This window comes from Ranitomeya variabilis, chromosome 3, assembly GCF_051348905.1.
Source record: "Ranitomeya variabilis isolate aRanVar5 chromosome 3, aRanVar5.hap1, whole genome shotgun sequence".
NCBI classification, from domain to species: domain Eukaryota; kingdom Metazoa; phylum Chordata; class Amphibia; order Anura; family Dendrobatidae; genus Ranitomeya; species Ranitomeya variabilis.
This window is the reverse complement of record NC_135234.1, coordinates 471,386,552-471,400,067: the sequence shown is the minus strand read 5'-3', so window position 1 is coordinate 471,400,067 and position 13,516 is coordinate 471,386,552. Positions and strand designations below refer to the sequence as shown.

General features: G+C 66.1%; 1 long non-coding RNA gene across 1 annotated transcript in view; it reads right to left on the bottom strand.

Moving 5' to 3' along the window:
- Window positions 1-684: 684 nt before the first annotated feature.
- LOC143818320 (uncharacterized) overlaps window positions 685-13,516 on the bottom strand; it is a 22,239-nt gene continuing 9,407 nt past the window's right edge. The window contains exon 2 of the long non-coding RNA XR_013224464.1: window positions 685-805. This is a non-coding gene — a long non-coding RNA (uncharacterized LOC143818320). The remainder of the gene's footprint in view (window positions 806-13,516) is intronic.

Here is a 13,516-nt window from a genome sequence, read left to right as displayed (position 1 = left end):
TCCAGTGGGCGAGTAAATCTTGGGCTACCCCAAGTCATTACTTTTGGTGGACACAGCCTAGGAATGCAGTGCCATTTGTGGGGGAATTGCCAAGCTGTCCCCTACCATAGTGGTGATTGGGGTGTTCCGTTTACTTATCCACAGTAGACCGAGAATACTGGGGACATCACTTCCAGCAATGGTGAGCCGAGCATGTTGCTTAAATAATGGTGCTACTCGATTGTCGAGCAGTGCCAAGCATGCTCACTCATCACTAATAGTGGGCAAGGGCACATGTGTGGGTATTCCTGGGGTGTCATTTCTCACCCACATACAATGGGTGTTTACACCCACATTGACAACATGCAAGAATGTCCCATGGTTTGCTTGCCCAATCACATGCAGTGATGCATATTTTTGGGTGGGGAACACTGGGGACACCCACACATGCATCACTGTTGGTGAAGACAAAAAGACAGGTGTCACTACTGCAGGTGTGTGGGGAGTGTTTCCCTTATTTCCTCGCATAAACCTGGATGCTGAATTGCATGTGTCCAGTGCATTTTCATAACAATAATGCATGTTGCAGCAGCCTCCAAGATGCATTATCAGTTGAAAAAGATATAGTCTCATGCTGAATATCCCCAACTATATTCAATTAACATTACACCCAACTACTATAATAAAGAGGCAAAAAACATGTCAAACATTGATAACATTTTATTTATTGTAAGAAATTAGGCATAAGTCAAAAATAACATGTCAAGCAAGAAAACGGTTATAAAAGAGCTTGGCATAGGCGACATATTTCTTGCCAGCATTCGACCTATGGAGAGAAAAAAATATATATATTAAACAGTGTAGTATACTTTATAAGATGCATTTACAGCTGGACTGTTCTATATGACATCTCAGTATCATTACTAGTCTCTCAATTTGTGCTGCCGAGGCACATGGTGGCACAGAATGCTGGTGAGGGGCTGGGCATGATGCTGGCAGCCTGGTGCTGCCGGTGAGGGGCTGGGCATGATGCTGGCAGCCTGGTGCTGCCGGTGAGGGGCTGGGCATGATGCTGGCAGCCTGGTGCTGCCGGTGAGGGGCTGGGCATGATGCTGGCAGCCTGGTGCTGCCGGTGAGGGGCTGGGCATGATGCTGGCAGCCTGGTGCTGCCGGTGAGGGGCTGGGCATGATGCTGGCAGCCTGGTGCTGCCGGTGAGGGGCTGGGCATGATGCTGGCAGCCTGGTGCTGCCGGTGAGGGGCTGGGCATGATGCTGGCAGCCTGGTGCTGCCGGTGAGGGGCTGGGCATGATGCTGGCAGCCTGGTGCTGCCGGTGAGGGGCTGGGCATGATGCTGGCAGCCTGGTGCTGCCGGTGAGGGGCTGGGCATGATGCTGGCAGCCTGGTGCTGCCGGTGAGGGGCTGGGCATGATGCTGGCAGCCTGGTGCTGCCGGTGAGGGGCTGGGCATGATGCTGGCAGCCTGGTGCTGCCGGTGAGGGGCTGGGCATGATGCTGGCAGCCTGGTGCTGCCGGTGAGGGGCTGGGCATGATGCTGGCAGCCTGGTGCTGCCGGTGAGGGGCTGGGCATGATGCTGGCAGCCTGGTGCTGCCGGTGAGGGGCTGGGCATGATGCTGGCAGCCTGGTGCTGCCGGTGAGGGGCTGGGCATGATGCTGGCAGCCTGGTGCTGCCGGTGAGGGGCTGGGCATGATGCTGGCAGCCTGGTGCTGCCGGTGAGGGGCTGGGCATGATGCTGGCAGCCTGGTGCTGCCGGTGAGGGGCTGGGCATGATGCTGGCAGCCTGGTGCTGCCGGTGAGGGGCTGGGCATGATGCTGGCAGCCTGGTGCTGCCGGTGAGGGGCTGGGCATGATGCTGGCAGCCTGGTGCTGCCGGTGAGGGGCTGGGCATGATGCTGGCAGCCTGGTGCTGCCGGTGAGGGGCTGGGCATGATGCTGGCAGCCTGGTGCTGCCGGTGAGGGGCTGGGCATGATGCTGGCAGCCTGGTGCTGCCGGTGAGGGGCTGGGCATGATGCTGGCAGCCTGGTGCTGCCGGTGAGGGGCTGGGCATGATGCTGGCAGCCTGGTGCTGCCGGTGAGGGGCTGGGCATGATGCTGGCAGCCTGGTGCTGCCGGTGAGGGGCTGGGCATGATGCTGGCAGCCTGGTGCTGCCGGTGAGGGGCTGGGCATGATGCTGGCAGCCTGGTGCTGCCGGTGAGGGGCTGGGCATGATGCTGGCAGCCTGGTGCTGCCGGTGAGGGGCTGGGCATGATGCTGGCAGCCTGGTGCTGCCGGTGAGGGGCTGGGCATGATGCTGGCAGCCTGGTGCTGCCGGTGAGGGGCTGGGCATGATGCTGGCAGCCTGGTGCTGCCGGTGAGGGGCTGGGCATGATGCTGGCAGCCTGGTGCTGCCGGTGAGGGGCTGGGCATGATGCTGGCAGCCTGGTGCTGCCGGTGAGGGGCTGGGCATGATGCTGGCAGCCTGGTGCTGCCGGTGAGGGGCTGGGCATGATGCTGGCAGCCTGGTGCTGCCGGTGAGGGGCTGGGCATGATGCTGGCAGCCTGGTGCTGCCTGTGAGGGGCTGGGCTGTGAGGGGCTGGGCATGATGCTGGCAGCCTGGTGCTGCCGGTGAGGGGCTGGGCATGATGCTGGCAGCCTGGTGCTGCCTGTGAGGGGCTGGGCATGATGCTGGCAGCCTGGTGCTGCCTGTGAGGGGCTGGGCATGATGCTGGCAGCCTGGTGCTGCCTGTGAGGGGCTGGGCATGATGCTGGCAGCCTGGTGCTGCCTGTGAGGGGCTGGGCATGATGCTGGCAGCCTGGTGCTGCCTGTGAGGGGCTGGGCATGATGCTGGCAGCCTGGTGCTGCCTGTGAGGGGCTGGGCATGATGCTGGCAGCCTGGTGCTGCCTGTGAGGGGCTGGGCATGATGCTGGCAGCCTGGTGCTGCCGGTGAGGGGCTGGGCATGATGCTGGCAGCCTGGTGCTGCCGGTGAGGGGCTGGGCATGATGCTGGCAGCCTGGTGCTGCCGGTGAGGGGCTGGGCATGATGCTGGCAGCCTGGTGCTGCCGGTGAGGGGCTGGGCATGATGCTGGCAGCCTGGTGCTGCCTGTGAGGGGCTGGGCATGATGCTGGCAGCCTGGTGCTGCCGGTGAGGGGCTGGGCATGATGCTGGCAGCCTGGTGCTGCCTGTGAGGGGCTGGGCATGATGCTGGCAGCCTGGTGCTGCCTGTGAGGGGCTGGGCATGATGCTGGCAGCCTGGTGCTGCCTGTGAGGGGCTGGGCATGATGCTGGCAGCCTGGTGCTGCCTGTGAGGGGCTGGGCATGATGCTGGCAGCCTGGTGCTGCCTGTGAGGGGCTGGGCATGATGCTGGCAGCCTGGTGCTGCCTGTGAGGGGCTGGGCATGATGCTGGCAGCCTGGTGCTGCCTGTGAGGGGCTGGGCATGATGCTGGCAGCCTGGTGCTGCCTGTGAGGGGCTGGGCATGATGCTGGCAGCCTGGTGCTGCCTGTGAGGGGCTGGGCATGATGCTGGCAGCCTGGTGCTGCCTGTGAGGGGCTGGGCATGATGCTGGCAGCCTGGTGCTGCCTGTGAGGGGCTGGGCATGATGCTGGCAGCCTGGTGCTGCCTGTGAGGGGCTGGGCATGATGCTGGCAGCCTGGTGCTGCCTGTGAGGGGCTGGGCATGATGCTGGCAGCCTGGTGCTGCCTGTGAGGGGCTGGGCATGATGCTGGCAGCCTGGTGCTGCCTGTGAGGGGCTGGGCATGATGCTGGCAGCCTGGTGCTGCCTGTGAGGGGCTGGGCATGATGCTGGCAGCCTGGTGCTGCCTGTGAGGGGCTGGGCATGATGCTGGCAGCCTGGTGCTGCCTGTGAGGGGCTGGGCATGATGCTGGCAGCCTGGTGCTGCCTGTGAGGGGCTGGGCATGATGCTGGCAGCCTGGTGCTGCCTGTGAGGGGCTGGGCATGATGCTGGCAGCCTGGTGCTGCCTGTGAGGGGCTGGGCATGATGCTGGCAGCCTGGTGCTGCCTGTGAGGGGCTGGGCATGATGCTGGCAGCCTGGTGCTGCCTGTGAGGGGCTGGGCATGATGCTGGCAGCCTGGTGCTGCCTGTGAGGGGCTGGGCATGATGCTGGCAGCCTGGTGCTGCCTGTGAGGGGCTGGGCATGATGCTGGCAGCCTGGTGCTGCCTGTGAGGGGCTGGGCATGATGCTGGCAGCCTGGTGCTGCCTGTGAGGGGCTGGGCATGATGCTGGCAGCCTGGTGCTGCCTGTGAGGGGCTGGGCATGATGCTGGCAGCCTGGTGCTGCCTGTGAGGGGCTGGGCATGATGCTGGCAGCCTGGTGCTGCCTGTGAGGGGCTGGGCATGATGCTGGCAGCCTGGTGCTGCCTGTGAGGGGCTGGGCATGATGCTGGCAGCCTGGTGCTGCCTGTGAGGGGCTGGGCATGATGCTGGCAGCCTGGTGCTGCCTGTGAGGGGCTGGGCATGATGCTGGCAGCCTGGTGCTGCCTGTGAGGGGCTGGGCATGATGCTGGCAGCCTGGTGCTGCCTGTGAGGGGCTGGGCATGATGCTGGCAGCCTGGTGCTGCCTGTGAGGGGCTGGGCATGATGCTGGCAGCCTGGTGCTGCCTGTGAGGGGCTGGGCATGATGCTGGCAGCCTGGTGCTGCCTGTGAGGGGCTGGGCATGATGCTGGCAGCCTGGTGCTGCCTGTGAGGGGCTGGGCATGATGCTGGCAGCCTGGTGCTGCCTGTGAGGGGCTGGGCATGATGCTGGCAGCCTGGTGCTGCCTGTGAGGGGCTGGGCATGATGCTGGCAGCCTGGTGCTGCCTGTGAGGGGCTGGGCATGATGCTGGCAGCCTGGTGCTGCCTGTGAGGGGCTGGGCATGATGCTGGCAGCCTGGTGCTGCCTGTGAGGGGCTGGGCATGATGCTGGCAGCCTGGTGCTGCCTGTGAGGGGCTGGGCATGATGCTGGCAGCCTGGTGCTGCCTGTGAGGGGCTGGGCATGATGCTGGCAGCCTGGTGCTGCCTGTGAGGGGCTGGGCATGATGCTGGCAGCCTGGTGCTGCCTGTGAGGGGCTGGGCATGATGCTGGCAGCCTGGTGCTGCCTGTGAGGGGCTGGGCATGATGCTGGCAGCCTGGTGCTGCCTGTGAGGGGCTGGGCATGATGCTGGCAGCCTGGTGCTGCCTGTGAGGGGCTGGGCATGATGCTGGCAGCCTGGTGCTGCCTGTGAGGGGCTGGGCATGATGCTGGCAGCCTGGTGCTGCCTGTGAGGGGCTGGGCATGATGCTGGCAGCCTGGTGCTGCCTGTGAGGGGCTGGGCATGATGCTGGCAGCCTGGTGCTGCCTGTGAGGGGCTGGGCATGATGCTGGCAGCCTGGTGCTGCCTGTGAGGGGCTGGGCATGATGCTGGCAGCCTGGTGCTGCCTGTGAGGGGCTGGGCATGATGCTGGCAGCCTGGTGCTGCCTGTGAGGGGCTGGGCATGATGCTGGCAGCCTGGTGCTGCCTGTGAGGGGCTGGGCATGATGCTGGCAGCCTGGTGCTGCCTGTGAGGGGCTGGGCATGATGCTGGCAGCCTGGTGCTGCCTGTGAGGGGCTGGGCATGATGCTGGCAGCCTGGTGCTGCCTGTGAGGGGCTGGGCATGATGCTGGCAGCCTGGTGCTGCCTGTGAGGGGCTGGGCATGATGCTGGCAGCCTGGTGCTGCCTGTGAGGGGCTGGGCATGATGCTGGCAGCCTGGTGCTGCCTGTGAGGGGCTGGGCATGATGCTGGCAGCCTGGTGCTGCCTGTGAGGGGCTGGGCATGATGCTGGCAGCCTGGTGCTGCCTGTGAGGGGCTGGGCATGATGCTGGCAGCCTGGTGCTGCCTGTGAGGGGCTGGGCATGATGCTGGCAGCCTGGTGCTGCCTGTGAGGGGCTGGGCATGATGCTGGCAGCCTGGTGCTGCCTGTGAGGGGCTGGGCATGATGCTGGCAGCCTGGTGCTGCCTGTGAGGGGCTGGGCATGATGCTGGCAGCCTGGTGCTGCCTGTGAGGGGCTGGGCATGATGCTGGCAGCCTGGTGCTGCCTGTGAGGGGCTGGGCATGATGCTGGCAGCCTGGTGCTGCCTGTGAGGGGCTGGGCATGATGCTGGCAGCCTGGTGCTGCCTGTGAGGGGCTGGGCATGATGCTGGCAGCCTGGTGCTGCCTGTGAGGGGCTGGGCATGATGCTGGCAGCCTGGTGCTGCCTGTGAGGGGCTGGGCATGATGCTGGCAGCCTGGTGCTGCCTGTGAGGGGCTGGGCATGATGCTGGCAGCCTGGTGCTGCCTGTGAGGGGCTGGGCATGATGCTGGCAGCCTGGTGCTGCCTGTGAGGGGCTGGGCATGATGCTGGCAGCCTGGTGCTGCCTGTGAGGGGCTGGGCATGATGCTGGCAGCCTGGTGCTGCCTGTGAGGGGCTGGGCATGATGCTGGCAGCCTGGTGCTGCCTGTGAGGGGCTGGGCATGATGCTGGCAGCCTGGTGCTGCCTGTGAGGGGCTGGGCATGATGCTGGCAGCCTGGTGCTGCCTGTGAGGGGCTGGGCATGATGCTGGCAGCCTGGTGCTGCCTGTGAGGGGCTGGGCATGATGCTGGCAGCCTGGTGCTGCCTGTGAGGGGCTGGGCATGATGCTGGCAGCCTGGTGCTGCCTGTGAGGGGCTGGGCATGATGCTGGCAGCCTGGTGCTGCCTGTGAGGGGCTGGGCATGATGCTGGCAGCCTGGTGCTGCCTGTGAGGGGCTGGGCATGATGCTGGCAGCCTGGTGCTGCCTGTGAGGGGCTGGGCATGATGCTGGCAGCCTGGTGCTGCCTGTGAGGGGCTGGGCATGATGCTGGCAGCCTGGTGCTGCCTGTGAGGGGCTGGGCATGATGCTGGCAGCCTGGTGCTGCCTGTGAGGGGCTGGGCATGATGCTGGCAGCCTGGTGCTGCCTGTGAGGGGCTGGGCATGATGCTGGCAGCCTGGTGCTGCCTGTGAGGGGCTGGGCATGATGCTGGCAGCCTGGTGCTGCCTGTGAGGGGCTGGGCATGATGCTGGCAGCCTGGTGCTGCCTGTGAGGGGCTGGGCATGATGCTGGCAGCCTGGTGCTGCCTGTGAGGGGCTGGGCATGATGCTGGCAGCCTGGTGCTGCCTGTGAGGGGCTGGGCATGATGCTGGCAGCCTGGTGCTGCCTGTGAGGGGCTGGGCATGATGCTGGCAGCCTGGTGCTGCCTGTGAGGGGCTGGGCATGATGCTGGCAGCCTGGTGCTGCCTGTGAGGGGCTGGGCATGATGCTGGCAGCCTGGTGCTGCCTGTGAGGGGCTGGGCATGATGCTGGCAGCCTGGTGCTGCCTGTGAGGGGCTGGGCATGATGCTGGCAGCCTGGTGCTGCCTGTGAGGGGCTGGGCATGATGCTGGCAGCCTGGTGCTGCCTGTGAGGGGCTGGGCATGATGCTGGCAGCCTGGTGCTGCCTGTGAGGGGCTGGGCATGATGCTGGCAGCCTGGTGCTGCCTGTGAGGGGCTGGGCATGATGCTGGCAGCCTGGTGCTGCCTGTGAGGGGCTGGGCATGATGCTGGCAGCCTGGTGCTGCCTGTGAGGGGCTGGGCATGATGCTGGCAGCCTGGTGCTGCCTGTGAGGGGCTGGGCATGATGCTGGCAGCCTGGTGCTGCCTGTGAGGGGCTGGGCATGATGCTGGCAGCCTGGTGCTGCCTGTGAGGGGCTGGGCATGATGCTGGCAGCCTGGTGCTGCCTGTGAGGGGCTGGGCATGATGCTGGCAGCCTGGTGCTGCCTGTGAGGGGCTGGGCATGATGCTGGCAGCCTGGTGCTGCCTGTGAGGGGCTGGGCATGATGCTGGCAGCCTGGTGCTGCCTGTGAGGGGCTGGGCATGATGCTGGCAGCCTGGTGCTGCCTGTGAGGGGCTGGGCATGATGCTGGCAGCCTGGTGCTGCCTGTGAGGGGCTGGGCATGATGCTGGCAGCCTGGTGCTGCCTGTGAGGGGCTGGGCATGATGCTGGCAGCCTGGTGCTGCCTGTGAGGGGCTGGGCATGATGCTGGCAGCCTGGTGCTGCCTGTGAGGGGCTGGGCATGATGCTGGCAGCCTGGTGCTGCCTGTGAGGGGCTGGGCATGATGCTGGCAGCCTGGTGCTGCCTGTGAGGGGCTGGGCATGATGCTGGCAGCCTGGTGCTGCCTGTGAGGGGCTGGGCATGATGCTGGCAGCCTGGTGCTGCCTGTGAGGGGCTGGGCATGATGCTGGCAGCCTGGTGCTGCCTGTGAGGGGCTGGGCATGATGCTGGCAGCCTGGTGCTGCCTGTGAGGGGCTGGGCATGATGCTGGCAGCCTGGTGCTGCCTGTGAGGGGCTGGGCATGATGCTGGCAGCCTGGTGCTGCCTGTGAGGGGCTGGGCATGATGCTGGCAGCCTGGTGCTGCCTGTGAGGGGCTGGGCATGATGCTGGCAGCCTGGTGCTGCCTGTGAGGGGCTGGGCATGATGCTGGCAGCCTGGTGCTGCCTGTGAGGGGCTGGGCATGATGCTGGCAGCCTGGTGCTGCCTGTGAGGGGCTGGGCATGATGCTGGCAGCCTGGTGCTGCCTGTGAGGGGCTGGGCATGATGCTGGCAGCCTGGTGCTGCCTGTGAGGGGCTGGGCATGATGCTGGCAGCCTGGTGCTGCCTGTGAGGGGCTGGGCATGATGCTGGCAGCCTGGTGCTGCCTGTGAGGGGCTGGGCATGATGCTGGCAGCCTGGTGCTGCCTGTGAGGGGCTGGGCATGATGCTGGCAGCCTGGTGCTGCCTGTGAGGGGCTGGGCATGATGCTGGCAGCCTGGTGCTGCCTGTGAGGGGCTGGGCATGATGCTGGCAGCCTGGTGCTGCCTGTGAGGGGCTGGGCATGATGCTGGCAGCCTGGTGCTGCCTGTGAGGGGCTGGGCATGATGCTGGCAGCCTGGTGCTGCCTGTGAGGGGCTGGGCATGATGCTGGCAGCCTGGTGCTGCCTGTGAGGGGCTGGGCATGATGCTGGCAGCCTGGTGCTGCCTGTGAGGGGCTGGGCATGATGCTGGCAGCCTGGTGCTGCCTGTGAGGGGCTGGGCATGATGCTGGCAGCCTGGTGCTGCCTGTGAGGGGCTGGGCATGATGCTGGCAGCCTGGTGCTGCCTGTGAGGGGCTGGGCATGATGCTGGCAGCCTGGTGCTGCCTGTGAGGGGCTGGGCATGATGCTGGCAGCCTGGTGCTGCCTGTGAGGGGCTGGGCATGATGCTGGCAGCCTGGTGCTGCCTGTGAGGGGCTGGGCATGATGCTGGCAGCCTGGTGCTGCCTGTGAGGGGCTGGGCATGATGCTGGCAGCCTGGTGCTGCCTGTGAGGGGCTGGGCATGATGCTGGCAGCCTGGTGCTGCCTGTGAGGGGCTGGGCATGATGCTGGCAGCCTGGTGCTGCCTGTGAGGGGCTGGGCATGATGCTGGCAGCCTGGTGCTGCCTGTGAGGGGCTGGGCATGATGCTGGCAGCCTGGTGCTGCCTGTGAGGGGCTGGGCATGATGCTGGCAGCCTGGTGCTGCCTGTGAGGGGCTGGGCATGATGCTGGCAGCCTGGTGCTGCCTGTGAGGGGCTGGGCATGATGCTGGCAGCCTGGTGCTGCCTGTGAGGGGCTGGGCATGATGCTGGCAGCCTGGTGCTGCCTGTGAGGGGCTGGGCATGATGCTGGCAGCCTGGTGCTGCCTGTGAGGGGCTGGGCATGATGCTGGCAGCCTGGTGCTGCCTGTGAGGGGCTGGGCATGATGCTGGCAGCCTGGTGCTGCCTGTGAGGGGCTGGGCATGATGCTGGCAGCCTGGTGCTGCCTGTGAGGGGCTGGGCATGATGCTGGCAGCCTGGTGCTGCCTGTGAGGGGCTGGGCATGATGCTGGCAGCCTGGTGCTGCCTGTGAGGGGCTGGGCATGATGCTGGCAGCCTGGTGCTGCCTGTGAGGGGCTGGGCATGATGCTGGCAGCCTGGTGCTGCCTGTGAGGGGCTGGGCATGATGCTGGCAGCCTGGTGCTGCCTGTGAGGGGCTGGGCATGATGCTGGCAGCCTGGTGCTGCCTGTGAGGGGCTGGGCATGATGCTGGCAGCCTGGTGCTGCCTGTGAGGGGCTGGGCATGATGCTGGCAGCCTGGTGCTGCCTGTGAGGGGCTGGGCATGATGCTGGCAGCCTGGTGCTGCCTGTGAGGGGCTGGGCATGATGCTGGCAGCCTGGTGCTGCCTGTGAGGGGCTGGGCATGATGCTGGCAGCCTGGTGCTGCCTGTGAGGGGCTGGGCATGATGCTGGCAGCCTGGTGCTGCCTGTGAGGGGCTGGGCATGATGCTGGCAGCCTGGTGCTGCCTGTGAGGGGCTGGGCATGATGCTGGCAGCCTGGTGCTGCCTGTGAGGGGCTGGGCATGATGCTGGCAGCCTGGTGCTGCCTGTGAGGGGCTGGGCATGATGCTGGCAGCCTGGTGCTGCCTGTGAGGGGCTGGGCATGATGCTGGCAGCCTGGTGCTGCCTGTGAGGGGCTGGGCATGATGCTGGCAGCCTGGTGCTGCCTGTGAGGGGCTGGGCATGATGCTGGCAGCCTGGTGCTGCCTGTGAGGGGCTGGGCATGATGCTGGCAGCCTGGTGCTGCCTGTGAGGGGCTGGGCATGATGCTGGCAGCCTGGTGCTGCCTGTGAGGGGCTGGGCATGATGCTGGCAGCCTGGTGCTGCCTGTGAGGGGCTGGGCATGATGCTGGCAGCCTGGTGCTGCCTGTGAGGGGCTGGGCATGATGCTGGCAGCCTGGTGCTGCCTGTGAGGGGCTGGGCATGATGCTGGCAGCCTGGTGCTGCCTGTGAGGGGCTGGGCATGATGCTGGCAGCCTGGTGCTGCCTGTGAGGGGCTGGGCATGATGCTGGCAGCCTGGTGCTGCCTGTGAGGGGCTGGGCATGATGCTGGCAGCCTGGTGCTGCCTGTGAGGGGCTGGGCATGATGCTGGCAGCCTGGTGCTGCCTGTGAGGGGCTGGGCATGATGCTGGCAGCCTGGTGCTGCCTGTGAGGGGCTGGGCATGATGCTGGCAGCCTGGTGCTGCCTGTGAGGGGCTGGGCATGATGCTGGCAGCCTGGTGCTGCCTGTGAGGGGCTGGGCATGATGCTGGCAGCCTGGTGCTGCCTGTGAGGGGCTGGGCATGATGCTGGCAGCCTGGTGCTGCCTGTGAGGGGCTGGGCATGATGCTGGCAGCCTGGTGCTGCCTGTGAGGGGCTGGGCATGATGCTGGCAGCCTGGTGCTGCCTGTGAGGGGCTGGGCATGATGCTGGCAGCCTGGTGCTGCCTGTGAGGGGCTGGGCATGATGCTGGCAGCCTGGTGCTGCCTGTGAGGGGCTGGGCATGATGCTGGCAGCCTGGTGCTGCCTGTGAGGGGCTGGGCATGATGCTGGCAGCCTGGTGCTGCCTGTGAGGGGCTGGGCATGATGCTGGCAGCCTGGTGCTGCCTGTGAGGGGCTGGGCATGATGCTGGCAGCCTGGTGCTGCCTGTGAGGGGCTGGGCATGATGCTGGCAGCCTGGTGCTGCCTGTGAGGGGCTGGGCATGATGCTGGCAGCCTGGTGCTGCCTGTGAGGGGCTGGGCATGATGCTGGCAGCCTGGTGCTGCCTGTGAGGGGCTGGGCATGATGCTGGCAGCCTGGTGCTGCCTGTGAGGGGCTGGGCATGATGCTGGCAGCCTGGTGCTGCCTGTGAGGGGCTGGGCATGATGCTGGCAGCCTGGTGCTGCCTGTGAGGGGCTGGGCATGATGCTGGCAGCCTGGTGCTGCCTGTGAGGGGCTGGGCATGATGCTGGCAGCCTGGTGCTGCCTGTGAGGGGCTGGGCATGATGCTGGCAGCCTGGTGCTGCCTGTGAGGGGCTGGGCATGATGCTGGCAGCCTGGTGCTGCCTGTGAGGGGCTGGGCATGATGCTGGCAGCCTGGTGCTGCCTGTGAGGGGCTGGGCATGATGCTGGCAGCCTGGTGCTGCCTGTGAGGGGCTGGGCATGATGCTGGCAGCCTGGTGCTGCCTGTGAGGGGCTGGGCATGATGCTGGCAGCCTGGTGCTGCCTGTGAGGGGCTGGGCATGATGCTGGCAGCCTGGTGCTGCCTGTGAGGGGCTGGGCATGATGCTGGCAGCCTGGTGCTGCCTGTGAGGGGCTGGGCATGATGCTGGCAGCCTGGTGCTGCCTGTGAGGGGCTGGGCATGATGCTGGCAGCCTGGTGCTGCCTGTGAGGGGCTGGGCATGATGCTGGCAGCCTGGTGCTGCCTGTGAGGGGCTGGGCATGATGCTGGCAGCCTGGTGCTGCCTGTGAGGGGCTGGGCATGATGCTGGCAGCCTGGTGCTGCCTGTGAGGGGCTGGGCATGATGCTGGCAGCCTGGTGCTGCCTGTGAGGGGCTGGGCATGATGCTGGCAGCCTGGTGCTGCCTGTGAGGGGCTGGGCATGATGCTGGCAGCCTGGTGCTGCCTGTGAGGGGCTGGGCATGATGCTGGCAGCCTGGTGCTGCCTGTGAGGGGCTGGGCATGATGCTGGCAGCCTGGTGCTGCCTGTGAGGGGCTGGGCATGATGCTGGCAGCCTGGTGCTGCCTGTGAGGGGCTGGGCATGATGCTGGCAGCCTGGTGCTGCCTGTGAGGGGCTGGGCATGATGCTGGCAGCCTGGTGCTGCCTGTGAGGGGCTGGGCATGATGCTGGCAGCCTGGTGCTGCCTGTGAGGGGCTGGGCATGATGCTGGCAGCCTGGTGCTGCCTGTGAGGGGCTGGGCATGATGCTGGCAGCCTGGTGCTGCCTGTGAGGGGCTGGGCATGATGCTGGCAGCCTGGTGCTGCCTGTGAGGGGCTGGGCATGATGCTGGCAGCCTGGTGCTGCCTGTGAGGGGCTGGGCATGATGCTGGCAGCCTGGTGCTGCCTGTGAGGGGCTGGGCATGATGCTGGCAGCCTGGTGCTGCCTGTGAGGGGCTGGGCATGATGCTGGCAGCCTGGTGCTGCCTGTGAGGGGCTGGGCATGATGCTGGCAGCCTGGTGCTGCCTGTGAGGGGCTGGGCATGATGCTGGCAGCCTGGTGCTGCCTGTGAGGGGCTGGGCATGATGCTGGCAGCCTGGTGCTGCCTGTGAGGGGCTGGGCATGATGCTGGCAGCCTGGTGCTGCCTGTGAGGGGCTGGGCATGATGCTGGCAGCCTGGTGCTGCCTGTGAGGGGCTGGGCATGATGCTGGCAGCCTGGTGCTGCCTGTGAGGGGCTGGGCATGATGCTGGCAGCCTGGTGCTGCCTGTGAGGGGCTGGGCATGATGCTGGCAGCCTGGTGCTGCCTGTGAGGGGCTGGGCATGATGCTGGCAGCCTGGTGCTGCCTGTGAGGGGCTGGGCATGATGCTGGCAGCCTGGTGCTGCCTGTGAGGGGCTGGGCATGATGCTGGCAGCCTGGTGCTGCCTGTGAGGGGCTGGGCATGATGCTGGCAGCCTGGTGCTGCCTGTGAGGGGCTGGGCATGATGCTGGCAGCCTGGTGCTGCCTGTGAGGGGCTGGGCATGATGCTGGCAGCCT